Source organism: Tursiops truncatus, chromosome 3 (genome assembly GCF_011762595.2).
Source record: "Tursiops truncatus isolate mTurTru1 chromosome 3, mTurTru1.mat.Y, whole genome shotgun sequence".
NCBI lineage: Eukaryota > Metazoa > Chordata > Mammalia > Artiodactyla > Delphinidae > Tursiops > Tursiops truncatus.
This window is the reverse complement of record NC_047036.1, coordinates 9,455,033-9,470,984: the sequence shown is the minus strand read 5'-3', so window position 1 is coordinate 9,470,984 and position 15,952 is coordinate 9,455,033. Positions and strand designations below refer to the sequence as shown.

General features: G+C 41.3%; 1 protein-coding gene and 1 non-coding gene across 2 annotated transcripts in view; both read left to right on the top strand.

Annotated features, from left to right (window-relative positions):
• CTNND2 (catenin delta 2) overlaps positions 1 to 15,952 on the top strand; it is a 776,118-nt gene that overhangs the window by 452,826 nt on the left and 307,340 nt on the right. The window lies entirely within an intron of this gene.
• Positions 14,968 to 15,072, top strand: LOC117311998 (U6 spliceosomal RNA). Its single transcript, XR_004526181.1, has one exon. It is a non-coding gene; the product is annotated as a U6 spliceosomal RNA (small nuclear RNA).

Genomic DNA, 15,952 nt, shown 5'->3' with positions numbered 1-15,952 from the left:
CAGTGAAAATGTCAACAAAGTTGAAAGTACAAATATAATCTTAGTAGCAATCTGACAGTAGTCTTATAGAGTCCCAGAATGAGGTTCCTGGACCGGATTTTGAGAACTGCCCCTCTAGATTAGCCGTGGTCTACGCTGGTTTGAGGACTGCTTTCCCTCAAAGAGAATTTTACAGAAAAACTCACAACTCTCCCCTGGGATATTTAAAACAAAACAAAACAAAAAAAAAAACAAACTACACATTTCTTTGAGTAGTGTTTAATGCTTAAAGAAAACACACTTATGTTCTGTATTTAGTAGTTTACATCATTCCTCTCTTTGAAATAGCGAGCAAATGTTTGGGTTGTTTGTTGCTTTTTCATTCATTCACACACTGCATATTAAGACCAAATATAAATTTTGAAATGTGTTCAGAATTTAATTTTCCTTATTTGTGCACAGCGTGATGCTACCATTTTAATTTCTTTTAGCAATAGCATGTTTGCCTCATAAACAGTAAAAAATGTGCAGCCATCATGTTTGATTTCTTTATGATTCATTTCATTTTAAATAATACATCTGATAAATTAGATAAAGAGAAAGTTGCCTTTGGGACCTTTCGGTGAATGTGGGCTTGTCTAAAATAAAATGAATTATTTTATTCAAGTTTCTATTTACACGCAGCACGTGAAGGAATATCTTAAGTGGAAACTCTATAGTGTAGAGAACTGAAGCTGTGTGATTGCCACCTCTGTGACCTTGTCCCAGCCTGGGAAGGTGTCAGAAGAGGTCCTCCAGGGGCCAGGAGTAGAGTGGATATGAGCTTGAGTTTTGGAATCACAGATGCTTTGGTTTGCTCCACTATTTATATCCAGGAGATGGCCTCAGTACTTAATTTTTCTAAGCATTTGTTTCTAGCTGTAAAATGGAGTAATGGTGGTGTGAACCCCTAACTGTAGATGACCCCCTGGCTACTATGAGCATTAAATAACTGTCAGTCTGCAAAACTTCCCAGCACATTGGCTGGAACTCAGCGTATTAGTTTACTAGGGCTGCCATAGCAAAGTGCCACAAACTCAGGGGCTTCCATGATAGAAATTGACTGTCTCCCAGTTCTGGAAGCTGGAAGTCTGAGGTCAGGGTGTTGGCAAAGTCATGGTCCTTCTGAAGGCGCTAAGGGAGGATCCCCTAGTAGCTTTAGGAAACTCCAGACTGCACATGGCGTTCTCCCTGTGTGCACGTCTGTGCCCAAATGGCCCCTAGTTACGAGGAGTCTAGCCAACCATACCAGATTAGGTGGACTCCATCCACCTTACTGCAGGATGACCTCAGATTAACTAATTGTGCCTAATAAAGGCGCATTCTGAAGTACTGGGGGTTAGGACTTCAACAGATGAATTTGGGGGGATACAGCTGAACCCATAACACTTAGTAAACCCTCAATAAATGTAAGGTTTTGCTATTGTTGTTTTGTTGTTATATTGCAATGCAGGTAACTCTTACATGGTGAGTAGGAGGAGTTGGAACTGAGGACAATTCTGAGGTTCTAGTTTCGACAACTACTGGATAGATACATAACTGCCATAACGACCGATGGAAACTCAAAAGGAGGAGCAGAGTCGGTGGGGAGAAGGGGGAAGTGGATGGGTCAAGGGTGTGCATTTTTTTGTAATTTAGGAACATTTTATATATCTGGTTGTTATATCAAGTAAAAATTGTAATGAAATCCTGAAGAAGAAACATCGATTTAAGGTAAAATTTTGCCAATCAACAGAAAAAAGTTTTGTCTCTGTATTACATACAAATGTTTTCATTGATTCCACAGACACTCATCAACTGCTTATTCTGTGCCAGGCATTCAAATAATTTTTGTTGCAAGTTACCAGGTATTTGGGAGGTTTGGGGAACTAACAAGTTGTAAAACTAGAGACATGTTTGGAGAAAAATGAATAGACTAGTTTGACAGGAGCCACAAGGGAATTCAAGAGATTCATCTGGAGTAGGTCGGAGCCGGGTAGTAGAGGACCAGATTTTTTTCTTTGTTTTCCTAAAGGTCATGGGAAAGCATTGAGGGCTTTGAGCAGGTAATTGGCATGCGCAAGGCTGTGTTTTCGGAAGACTAATCTGGAAGTAATTGTGTAATGAATTGGAAGTGGTGGGCACTGGCACGGGGAACTCAGGGGATGATTAGATTCACCCACAGGAAAGGGATCAAACAGGGACCAATGAATAGGAGAAACCCACGGAGGAAATCATGATGGTATTTGGAGACTGAACGTAAACAGGGAGAGGGCAGTTGAAATTTACTCCAGAATTTCTAGCCTAGGATAATGGGAAAACCTGGTATTGCTGAAGAAGAATTGAGAAAGGGAAGTCCAGAGAGGAAACAGATTTGTGGGAAGAAGCCATTTGTCTTCAGTTGACATCACACACCGGGTGGAGGAATCCCACTCGGAGGGAACCTGGGTCGGAAGCAACGGCCCCGTGATGTCAGAGAAGAACCTGACACCAGCCATTAAACACGTCGTTCCCTGAAGATGGCTCATACTTGATGCCTCTGTCTTAGCTTCTCTGCTAAGTATCCAACTTCTCTCTCTCCAGTAGCTTAACTTTGTCAGGGCCCTAAGGTAGGCGAAATGTTAATTCCCTGGGACCCTGCTCAAATCGACAGCACTGTTAAACCGCACAAAACCAGCTGCCACCACACGTCCCATATTTGGGGCCCAGCGTATCCTACTTTACTTTCTTAAGTTAAAGTAACAACTGAGGTTACTTTTTGTTAAACTCATAAGAGTCTTTTAAAAAGACTCAGATTTTCATTTATCTCTTTTCATGTGGAAGAGGGGTCTGAGCCTGAGGGATGACGTCAGAGATTACGTAGAAAGACCAATGTTGGGTAAAACAGATGTTCTCAATGGAACGTATCCTTTTATATGATCCTTTTATAGTTTTTAAAAAGTCCTCTCTGAAGGTCAATTCTGGTTGCATTCAGGATCATTTGTTCACCTGACATCATGAAATGAGGGATATTTATTCATATGAGGTCATGTATGGATGGATAAAATATAACTCTCAAAATAAAAGTGATTATTTGAAGGAATAAAGACATGGTAGAAGTAGAAATGGTCCAAGACAAGTCATCATCTTTATTGTTGAAACTGAAGGTGGGTGTGGAATGTACTATCATTGACTACGTGAGCAGCAAATCCAAAGTGCTGAGAAGAAAGACACAGTCATGTGTGGTTAGTGGAGCTCTTCTTGGGCCAGAACATCCTGTTAGATACCTCATAGGCAGTTCTAAACAAAATTAAAAAGCTACTTTTGTTCTCATATAGCTTAAAATCGAGTTTAAGGGATGAGATGCAAATTGAAATTACTTAAAGAGACTTAGGCAGTAAGAGAGTGGACCTTTGCTCACGAGTAGGGGAAAGTGCTACAAATGAATATTGTAAAACCATGTGAAAATGGAGATACACTCTAGGAGTGTGCCGTAGACACTCATCAGTTTCTGTGTCCAGAATAATAGCTCCCTCTCTTCTGCAAAAGGTGTGTCTCTGTGCTCCATCCACGTGGTTGCCAGGGGAGCGGCCGTTTTCTGAGGCTGCGGAAGGATGGTGACTTTTTCCAGTGGCGACCAATCAGGGCCTCCCTCCTGCTGACAGTGACGACCCACGATTCAGTACCTCACCCGGGCGGAGCCATGGCAGCCCTTCCCTGGAAATTCTGGACTTGGGACCAGAAAGGGTGATGTGCATTTATCCCTGGTGGTGAAGAGTGAAGAGATGGAAGCAGGGGAGTCCTTAGAAGAGATGAGGGACTGCATTTGGAGAGAAGCAGTGATGGGGACCTGGGCAAGAGGGACTGTGAGGCTCTTTTTGAGCCTGCTCTTTTGGAGGTTACTGGAGCTCGATGATAAAGTCCCCTGGCCTGGGAAGCCACTGTTGTTGTTTGCTTGCGTGTTGTTTTTTTCCTCTTGTGTTGTTGTCACTTGCAACCAGAGGATTCTGATTAATACAGAAGAGCACCTCAGAACTTGATCTGTAGGAGAATGAGTCTGTCCTCATCATGCACTGTTTGGAGAGGAAGGGGTTGCTCTCTTGTGAGCGGACCCTATGAATAACTTTCCCAGTGCTCAACTGGTGTTCTTTTGACCAAATTCAGTTTGATAAAGAAGATGCCAGATGCCATATGCATTAGAATGTGAATGTTTTCGTTGTGCTGCTAAGTAGTTGCTCTCCCTTTGAGAAATGGCATCAGAGCCTGAGGTCAGGATATGGGCACCTAGGAGCATCTGAGTGAAAATGTAAAAGACAGGATGTATTTTATTCCTATCGTGGACGTCTGATGGTCCCCCGCTTTGTGTCAGGTACTGTGTGAGGTGCTCGGGATGCTAAGAATAACACAGGTTCCATTCTTCAGGCACTCAGAGCCACGTAAACAGATGACAACCCCAGGATCTGATGAGACTAGAGGTGTGCAGACAGTGACGTGGGGACACGGCCAAGGAGGAGGTCAGGTCAGGGAGGCTTCCAGGCAAGGGGGAGCACCCAGGCTGAGACTGGCAGGCTGTCTCCACCTAGACGGAGGGGACCGTTAACTATAAAGGCACGTGGTCACTTTTAGGGCAACAGAGCAAGAAGAATGGTGTAAGAAGCAGAACTGATGATTTTTTTTAAAAGCCTAGAATATATCAGAGATAAAGAAATTAAATTAAAGCTATATCTTTGCAACTATTTTATGACTTTATATCCTAATTCTGAATCTAAAAGTATGATATTGCTGAAAGGATATACAACATCTTAGCAAACGTATTTTCTGGAAAAAATATAACACAACATATAATTTTTCCATTTAAACTGTGTCTTCTGTTAACTACTAAAATTAATGGAATATGGACTGTATAATCTGATACTTTATTATGAATCTGACATCAACACGTAAAATTCTCTGAAAGACAGGAAGGACTTCTATCATCGGATCATCTCCTCTTCATTATTTCTTACTTTTACCAAGTAATAAAAGCAAGGCACAAAGAGCACGGATGGTATCTTCAAGCTCCTAGGAAGACTGGTCTAGACTAATGATTTTTAAGCTACAGGTTGCAACTGATAGGTAAGGGTTTTGAAATCAATTTTGTGAAACAAGAGTCAGAGAGAAAGAGAGAATATGACAGAATGGAAGAGGTCAGATTTCATCATGTATAGTAGGAATAAAGTTTCTGACCTTTTTGTTCATTTATATACCCAGTGAATAATAAATATAAGTATGCATATGTACTTGTGTACATGTACATAAGCTCTGGCTGCCAAGCAAAATGTATTTCTTAGCAAAGGCTACAGGAAAAAAGTGGCGAAACCAGTAGTGGTCTGGGCACTGTGTCCCAGCGGAAGTGAGGTCAGCTGATGGCTCAGCTGCTTGGGAAACAGCAGGATTCTTAGAATTCCAGATGGATGCTCAGGCCAAGGTGACTCCTGACCACCTTCAGGCCAGCATCTCGGCATCTCATTACCGCACAGGCCCGCGGCTCACCTCCTGCTGGTACCTCAGCTGGACTTATCCTCCTTCTTCCCCCCGAGCGCCCTGCTTTCACCAGGCAATCTGGCGATTCAGACCAGTTTGGTGATCTCTCTTCTTTAGCGCTGGCCAAAGTTGGGACCCCTAAAAGCCACACCTGAGACAAAGACTTGGACGCAAGCGGGAGAGTGAGTCAGGGAAGGAGGGAAAATAACCTAAGCATTGACCATCAAGGTCACTGCCTTTGGCACTGAGTGAGGGGTTGAATTCTAGGAAGCAGACGAATGCTTCCCCTAGTGGGCCGGGGAGGTGGGCTGTTTATCTGCCAGCTTTCATTGGTTGTGGGTTGCCTGGGCTCATTAACTTCCCTGCGCTTCTGGGCTGTGCTTACTTGCAGCCAAGTGGGCCACCGTGGTTTTGGTGACGGCCCCAGGCAGAAAGTACAAGACCATGGCAGATACTGCTGTGTCATCTGCACTCACAGAGAAACGTCCCCGGCAGCAGTGGCTGAAATTAGAGGTGGGCCATGAGACACCAAGAAGCTTCTGCTCTGCCTGGTATGGCTCTCATGTCTGTCACACGATTTGGATTCGGGTGCTTTTCATCTAGTGAAATAACAAAAGGGGAGTGGAGTCCAGCATCCTGAGTCCTAACACAGCCTGCTCCTTCCAGGATCGCCACACTGACCCCACCGCGGATTTTAGTTTGCAAACTTTCTGGCTTGTTCTTCTTCAGTTGGACTAATTTATCTGATACTCCTTGGAGGGTCCACCTTTTTGTAGTATTAGAAAACTGTATTTACAAGTGAAAATTATTTGTTTTTTACACAAAAGAAACATTCTTTCTGTCTCGCTTGAATTATTTATGTCTCTTGGAAGAAGGCTGAACATAAAGGTTCATTTACATCCCTGGCTTCTCATCACTTAGGAATCCAGTAGTCAAGGCAGCCTGGGAATTGCAGATGCTGACAACGGGAAGGATAAATCACCAAGAACTCTGGTCCCTCATGGAGAAGAGGCCCATATTGAGATGAGCTTTTCCAGAGCACACGTATATCAGGCTGGTCTATTAGGAAATGAGGATTCGAACCCAGGTGTTTCCATAAACGTAGAGAAGATTTAGTGCCTTCGTGTGTGCCTCTGCTTTTATTAGGTTTCAACATTTTCTTGGAACCTCAGTGGAATTTAGAAGTGGCGAAATCCTAATTATAGACTTGTCAGATTCATGAAGCAAATATGTGCCCTGTGTGGTTTCCCAGAGTTCACTTTTTTAGGCATAGATGGTTTGACTAATTGCACACACGTAGTGGAGAAGCAGGAGGTTTTCGTTACCCTAATTAGCCCTCCGTGTCTCCTGGGACCCATGACAAGATGACGTCTTGAGCTGATTGCTGTTGTGGATGTAAAGATAAACACTTCGCCATCCACTTTGCTACCTGATCATCGAAATAAGTGTTTGCTCTTTGGAGGTGTCAGGCCCTTTTCCCATCTATTCTCTTCCTACACGATGAGGGTGGCAACTTGGGAGCCTGTTACTTCTCTACCACACAAGAGCCATTGCTGCCTTGCAAATTCATTTACAAATAGAAGAGGAGAATTTTCAACATAAAATCCTGTTTGATGGGCAACAAGCTCAGTCATGATCTTATTCCCGTTTCTCGTTGCAACCTTCTCTTTTATTAACACCCCTCTACTGCAGTGCTAAGCTACACCCACAGAGGATCGATATCAATCCCCTCAGTGAACCTGCTGTCTCTCATTTAGGAGCCTTTAGGCAACGCTGCTTCTCTATGTGAAATGCCTTCCTGCCCCCTCTTTGTCAACAACCGTGACATTTAGAACTGTGCTCAAAAGCCATCTCTTCCAGGAAGCTCTCCTTGATTCTCAGCCTGGATGAGGTGCCCCTTATAGCCCAACACACTCTGTACTACACTTTCTGGCTTACTGCTTCTGTCCCTGCCAGGCAAGCATCCTGCTTTAAAGCCGTGTCTGTGTCTTATTTAGTTGTGTTCCCAGAACCTAGCACAGGGCCAGGCAAGTAGTAGGGACCGAAATGGACATACTTGCTTTGCTGAGGTTTCCACATTTAGCAGCGTCTGAAGTTACAATGTCCAGAACATCCCCCCCCAAAGGAACACTTATATCTTACAGCATAGAAGTTGCTGTAGATTTATATATTTTTCATTATACAATCGCGTATAATCAGCCTGAAATATGATAATGTCCAAATTGCCCTATCCACTGTTTCTGACTCTTTTTAAAAAAGCTAGTTCTTACCCCTCAGTCCCTTCTTGCCTCCCAGGATATTTCATTTTCCTAATGAGCATCAATTAGCCTACCTCCATGGTACCTTAAATATTAGACTATCACCATTAATTTGCCCAATGCTTATGGCAGGCAGAACTAGATATGTCAAAAGATCTGTATACAGCCAAGCCCATTCTATAGGTTCATGTAAACTTAATAAGTATCTGATGGCTGACAGCCTGTATAATAACACACATACACACACAAAGAAGGACTGATTTACATCACAAGGATTTTAATTAGAATTTTATTAGCATAATTGACATGGTGTTAAAATTAATTAGCAATTGTTTTTTCTGAGTCATCTTTAAAGAAATTTCTTGAAGGCACACTAGAAAACATTTTATGAGCTGTTTCTATACAAAAACAAGAATATGACTGTAGATGATTTTTAATATATTAGTGTCACTTAGTATTTGTGTTTCTTTTGGAATTCTGATCTCATAGGGCTTTAAATATGCAGCAGGTGGTTCCCATGCCACATCACCTTGAAATATTGGCATAATGTTTCATGCAAAAAGAGAAATGACCTGCAGCCATGAATCTGCCTACAGTGACATCATAACTTAGAATGCATTGAATTATTTGTGTTATATCTGAATGATGTCTGACATGGTCCAGAAACCAGCACAGCATACTTTTCTCTAATTCATAATGAAAAAACACATTGTAAAGTATAATACACATTGGCAGATAAATTATTTTCTGTTACGAAATAAAAAAATAAATAAAAACGACAGCCCAGAAAAATGGGTAATTTGCACTGACTGTATCAATTGATTGATGTGAAGTTTTTATTCTGATATAACACTTCAGTACAGTTTTTAGAACTGGTCCAGTGATTTAAATTATAGTTGAGGAAAATCCAGTCATCTTAGTCTCATGCTGGAAAATGAGGCATATTCACTTTCCTGAAAAATGAAACTCACTTGAAAAGCAACTCTGGGAATTGTCTGTCCCCCAGCACTTCTTGCATGTTAATGGGAATTTTAAACCATCCTCTGCAGTGCCATGAAGGTTGTGTATGGCCCACTGTTTATGACACTGAGAAATAAGCAGGACATTACCGTACAGCCCTAGGAATGTCATTCACGTATGTGTGTCCATAAACTGTTCTGTGCGTTTGTGACATTTATATCATCATCTCTATGAGTCAGGCTTCTCCAAAGAAACAGAGCCAACAGGATGTATAGATAAAGAGAGATTTATTTCAGGAATTGGCTCATGTAACTGTGAAGTGTGGGCAAATCCAAATTCTGCAGGGTAGGTCATCAGGCTGAAGACCCAGGGAAGAGTTGTGATTTGAGTCCAAAGGCAGTCTGCTGGCAGAATTCCCTCTCCTTCCCAGAAAGTCAATCTTTTTCTTTTCAGACCTTCAGCTGATTTGGTGAGGCCCACCCAGATTATGGAGAGCAATCTGCTTTGCCCAAAGTCTGCTGAATTGAAAGTTAGTCTCATCTAGAAAATACCTTCACAGAAACATCTGGGATAATGTTTGGCCAAATATCTGAGTACCATGTTGACACATAAAATTAACCATAACAGCATCATACTACATAGATATAGATATGGATATATAGATCCACCTAAACCTTGCTTTTGTGACTCAACCTTGTTGAGATTTATCCACATAAATGTATGTATACATACTTCATGCATTTTTCTGCTTTGTCGTATCCCATGGCATGCATAGACTGCAATGTATTTATCCGTTCTCTGATTGATAGATATTTAGATGGTTTCCACACTCTTCTTGGTGAACATTTAGCAAGTAAAGACTGTCTTTGTATGTGTGTCCTTTGAAATTGTTGGACCAGAGGGATGTGCATCTTCAAATTTAAGAGCTACCTTTCATTGTCGTCTGAAATGGTTGTGCTAGTTGACGCTCTCACTATCAGTTAACAACAGTTCCTGTTTCACCCCATGTGTGCCAACTCTTGGTATTGTCAGCCTTTTAAATCTTTGCCAATTTGATGGGTCTGTTGTTTCAATTTGCATTTCCTCAGTTATCCCTGAAGTTTAGCATCTTCAGAGTCGTTAGTTGTCTGAGAAATGCCTGTTCACACACTTTCCCATTTTACTATTGGATTAAGAGTGAGGGTGCTGGAACCAGCACCTGAAGGTATTTTTTAGATGAGACTATTACCTGCTTGTAGATCCCACACCTCTAATTGTGCGCTCTTGTACAAATTTAATCTTGATTACCTGTAGTTTATCTTAATCTTTAAAATGAGACTAATATAATTATCTACCTTGTTAGAGTTGTATGTTCTTAATAAATTACAACACGTACAGTACTTAAATGGGCTTGGTGTTCAATAAAGGAAAGCCATTATTAATAAAAATAGGAGATATTTATGCATTCTTGATGTTATCTTGATTCTAATATATTCTCCCAACTTATGACTTGTCTCTTAATGGGTTTTTTTTTTTTTGCTTTTAAATTTTAATGTATTCAAATTTTGTTCTTCCTCTGTCTAAGAAATCCTCGCCTCAGCTAAGTTCATAGTATCAGTCTCCTTTATTTTCTTATTAAAATATTTAAGATTTAATTCTTCAGATTTGTTCTCTAATGTATCTTGAACTTATTGTTGTGTATGGCGTGAAGTAGGGATTTAATTTTATTTTATTTTTCATATTAATATCAGTTTTTGGAAAGGCCCTTATTTTTCCAGCACCTTTGCCTCCTCTGATCTGTAATATTACCTCTGACTTTATAATGTGGCATCACATTATTTATCGGCATCTACCTATGCTCTCTTATTAACACTTACATCATGGTGTGTATTCGTAAAGATTTTTAAAACCATGTTGTGTTTAACATATATGTACAGGTCTGCCTCCCCTCCCACTCCCAGAAATACACCCCGGCTTTCAGTTCCCAACTACCTTCTTCATGGCTGTGGGCAGCAGGAGAGAGCCCAGGGCTCATAGGAACTACTGAGGACCCAGGTTGGGAGAGGAGGGGAGGGGAGGGGAGGGATGGATCAAGAGGACGGAGCTTTATCTCAGGCTCCCCTGCTCAAAGGCACCAGTTGTACTGCTGTCATAACCAGTCCTTGGAGAATGGCCACCTGCCTACTACTCCCTGGAGGGCAGAGGGGAAAATCCCCCTCTTTTCGGGTCCCTAAACCTAAGGGGCAGAAATTATGGTCTAGCACCTCACACTAGCATCCATATCCTACTGGTTTTCTCCTCTAGTCTTTTCTAGAACTCTTTTTCCTGGTCCAGAGAGAGTTCTGGTCTCTTCCTGGCATGATGTCAACTTGTGTTCCTCCCGGTTCCGTGGCTCTCAGTAACTTCTCTAAACCAGGCTTGTGTTTGATTTACAAAGCCAAGTTTTTGTGTAGCATTCCAAAAGTCTTTTTTTTCTGTCCCTTCTTCCAATGAATACACTCTGGCTGTCAGACTAGTGTATCCACTTCAAAAACTGTCTTTTGAAACCCAAAGTGGTTGTGAGCTTACATTGCACAAAGGGTGTAAGCTGTGTTCTTCCCTAATGCTCTGAAGCACCTACCTTTCAGTATTTCCTAAAGTTCTTAAATGTCCTAATATTTCCAATATTTCCTAAAATTCAAGGATGGACAATGCAAGTCATCCAAAAATTAAATAATAATGATATGCATAAGAATACATTGCAAAGAATAAAAAGCATACTAGAGGAGTATTACAAGCAATATAGATTTTATTTGGTAACAGAATCAGAGACTAAAAAACTTATTACCCATTACGTGACTTTCCAATTCTAACCATTACAGACAAATTCTAAGGTAGTGTCTTTTGATTTAATCCATACATACCAATGGCCACTTTATACTTCAGTCGTTGTTTTTAGGCCCAATTTAATTCTTTTCTTCTGCCACATGCTTGAACAACAAAAGGAAATACTAGCAAGAATAGTCATTTCTTTTTCAAAGGAATGTTGTGAAATTCAGAGGATACAGATACATGAAGTCTGTAACTGCAAAACTGCTCACCAAATAGAAGGCATTCCTCGCTAATTCGGTGGGTGGGCAGAGGGGAGCTGCACATGGCAGGTGGGAAGGTTAATAAGCATAGATGAGATCGTACCAAGAGTCAGACATCAGATGTACCTGTGAGCTTTGGTCTTCCTCTGTTCTTGTTCAGGAAAACTTTTAGACTGGGGCCTGTCAAAGAGAACCAGAGCTGGACAGCAATTAAAGTGGCAAAACCAGATTTTATTCAGGAATTACTGCAACAGGGGCAAGGAGACCCCAATATAGACCTGAGCTCAATCCTGAATCCAAGAAATAGTCGGTATTTATAGCCCAGGAGTGGATGAGGAGGTCAGCGGGTGGGAAATTCCTAAGAGACTGTGGAGAAAAGAAGAAAATTGTAAAGGTAACCACATTTTTGGAGGATTTTAAGACCAGCCATTGAAGATTAAATCAGGTGAGCTTGTTAGGTTGGCTCCAGGAACTTCATTTTTCACTCTTTCATCTTACAAAGATCTGAGGAGAAAAAAATGCTAGATTGCAGCAAGTTTTAACATGAGTTTCCTATGTTGTGAGTAAAAGTTCTGTGGCAAAGATCTATTAGTACTTGGAGGGCACAGTAGCAGGGATATTAATTGTTGTTAGTTAAGGTTGTAGGTAAATCTATACAGCAATTAAAAATTTAAAAGTAATAATTTGTCAGTATTACATTTACTCATGGTTCATTGTTCTATAAGTGTTAAATGCAAGTCCACTATTCATGAAATTCATGAAAGTCTACTTATTTTTTTAAATTTATTTAATTTATTTATTTTTTGGCTGTGTTGGTTCTTCGTTGCTGCACACGGGCTTTCTCTGGTTGTGGCGAGCGGGGGCTACTCTTCATTGTGGTGTGTGGGCTTCTCATTGTGGTGGCTTCTCTTGTTGCAGAGCATGGGCTCTAGGCGTGTGGGCTTCAATAGTTGTGGCACGTGGGCTCAGTAGTTGTGGCTCGTGGGCTCTAGAGCGCAGGCTCAGTAGTTGTGGTGCACGGGCTTAGTTGCTCCGCGGCATGTGGGATCTTCCCGGACCAGGGCTCGAACCCATGTCCCCTGCATTGGCAGGTGGATTCTTAACCACTGCACCACCAGGGAAGCCCATGAAAGGCTACTTTTTGTCAGAATTAACCGATTCAAAAAGAGATTAAGTCACACCCACCTGGGTGCCCTAAGTCGATGTTGATTCCTAGCACCTTGGAAGACACAACAGTCATACCATAAAGGTGGGCGCCTGGGAGTGCTGGCTTCAGGTCGTCACTACTGGTCCTCCATAAACCAAGACCACAATGGGGGCTTGAAGCTTATTAGAACCACTTTTTTTTTTCATTTTTAATATATTTTTTATTGGAGTATAGTTGATTTACAGTGTTGTATTAGTTTCAGGTGTACAGCAAAGTGAATCAGTTATACATATACATACATCCACTGTTTCTTAGATTTTTTTTTCCCCATATAAGTCATTAAAGAGTATTGGGTAGAGTTCCCTGTGCTATACAGTAGGTCCTTATTAGTTATCTATTTTATTTTTTAATTAATTTTTATTGGAGTATAGTTGCTTTACAGTGTTGTGTTAGTTTCTACTGTACAGCAAAGTATATATAGATAGATAGATAGATAGATAGATAGATAGATAGATAGATATAGATACAGATATAGATATAGATATCTGTCTCCCCTCTTTTTTGGATTTCCTTCCCATTTAGGTCACCACAGAGCATTGAGTAGAGTTTTCCCTGAGCTATACAGTCAGTTTTCATTAGTTATCTATTTTATACATAGTATCAGTAGTGTATATATGTCAATCCCAATCTCCCAATTCATCCCACCCTCCTCCTTTCCCCCCTTGGTGTCCATACATTTTTTCTCTATGTCTGTGTCTCTATTTCTGCTTTGCAAATAAGATCATCTATACCATTTTTCTAGATTCCACCTATATGCGTTAATATACCATATTTGTTTTTCTTTTTCTGACTTACTTCACTCTGTATGACAGTCTCTAGGTCCACCACTTTTTAATAGGTGCTTTTAAAAGAGTGCTTTTTGAAAGGACACATGATTCTCTGGCTCATAACATTCCCCAAATCAGGTATTTCTTTCTAGGAGGGAGAGTAGTGTACCAATGCCCAGCCCTCTTGAGTGTCCCTATCAAGTATACCTTCTTTGGTGATTTAAAAATCAGTATTTTGGGGGCTCTGAAACTAATTGGTATGATAGTTTAATGGTGGGTACATGTCACTATACATTTGTTGAAACCCATAGGTTGTACATCATCAAGAGTGAACCCGGGTGTAAACTGTGGACTTTGGGTGATTATGATGTGTCAGCATTGCCTCAACGTTTGTAACAAATGCTGCCACTCTGGAGGGGACGTTGATAACCAGAGATGCTATGCAGGGGTGGGGGCAGGGGTCGTAGAGGACATCTCTGTACCTTCCACTCAGTTTTGCTAATGAACCTAAAACTCTCTAAAAAACTAAGTCTATTAAAAAACAAAAACAGTTCAGTATTTGTTTAATATCTGCTTCATGCCCGTCACCCCACTGGGTGTTGGTGTAGAAAGGTTAGAAACATCAGGCAGAAGGCTTGATTTGCCACCTCTTGAGCATCTAAGAACATTGACTACTGCTGCTGATGGAACTGAGATCTCTAGCCCATAACCCCCACCCCATGCTGAGTGCCCAGCTCGCAGCCAACCCCACCAGCTTGTCAGCCGTGGTCATTAACCATCTGAAGACAGGATTCTCCAACCCCAGCTGAGTCTCCCCACATTACACAACCTGGAGCAGAGATGATCTGTGCCTGCTGAGCCCTGTGCAATTAGATTTGTGAGCAGAATAAATGATTGTTGTTTCAAATTACTAAGTGTTGGAGTATTTGTTAGGCACTATGTTATGGGCTGAATTGTGTCCCCCCAAATTCATGCTTTGAGGACGTACCCCCCAGGATCTCAGAATGTGACTGCATTTGGACATAGGGTCTTTGAGAAGTGATTAAGTTTAAATGAGGTCATTAGGGTGGGCTCTAATCCAGTAGGATCGGTGTTCTTAGAAGAAGAGGAAATTTGAACATGAAACACCAGGGATGCACAGACCCAGAAGAGAGGCCATGTAAGAATGCAGAGAGAAGACGTCTATCTACAAGCCAAGGAGAGGGGCCTCAGAAGAAACCAACCCTGTGCTCGCTTCAGCAGCATAGATACTAAAACTGGAAGGATACAGAGATTAGCGTGGCCCTTGGGCAAGGATACCCTTGCAAATTCATGAAGCATTGAATAGTTTTTGGTGGTGAGCGTGCTGTAGTGTAACCAGAAGTCAAATTATAAGGTACACATAAACTTACATAAAACAGTGTTACCTCAATTTAAAAAGAAGAAGAAGGAGAAGCCAGATCTGCTGACACCTTGGCCTTGGCTGGACTTTCAGCCTCTAGAACTGTGGGAAAACAAATGCTCATTTTTTAAGCCACCCAGTTTGTGGTATTTTGTTATGGCGGCTCTTGCAAACTAATACATGCAATAGGAAAACAGATTCAGTCTCCAAGGTTTGACTTCATTTGTACAATCCTTCAAGTGTTTGCTATTGGCCATTCGTTTCCTGTTGCTTCATGGTTGCTGTTTCCTATGATTGAATGATTTCAGTAGCACTAACACCTTTCATGGGGTAACAATGCCAGTCAGTTAAAGGGAACATTTTATAAAAGCTGGTGGATTTTCTGAACTTCTCCTAACACGTGGCTTACCCAGACCTCTTCTAGCCAGTAATGTAAACATACATGACCTTTCCTTTCCCTCACTGAACTTATCTCCTCCGGAATTCACTGGGCTTGTGTAATTATTTCTGAAAGGTGAAGAAAACATTTGCCCCAAGGAGAAAAGAGCTGCTATTAAAGGGCTAAAAAGATAAAATGTTTGATACAATGTTTTTTGCAGTCAACTAGCTACACGTTCATTAATTCTGATTTATCTTGAGGATTTCACATGTGGTAATCAGTAGGTACTATTTTAAAGAGGATAAATCCTGATATTCTTATTGCTTGTTGGCCACCACTCTCTGGGTAATGCAGAGCAAGCCTTTCTCCAGCCAGCACCATCCACATGCATTCCTGTTTGCTCATTGCTGTGTCCTGGGAGTTGAAGACACACAATTGAAGGGGGCTGGGG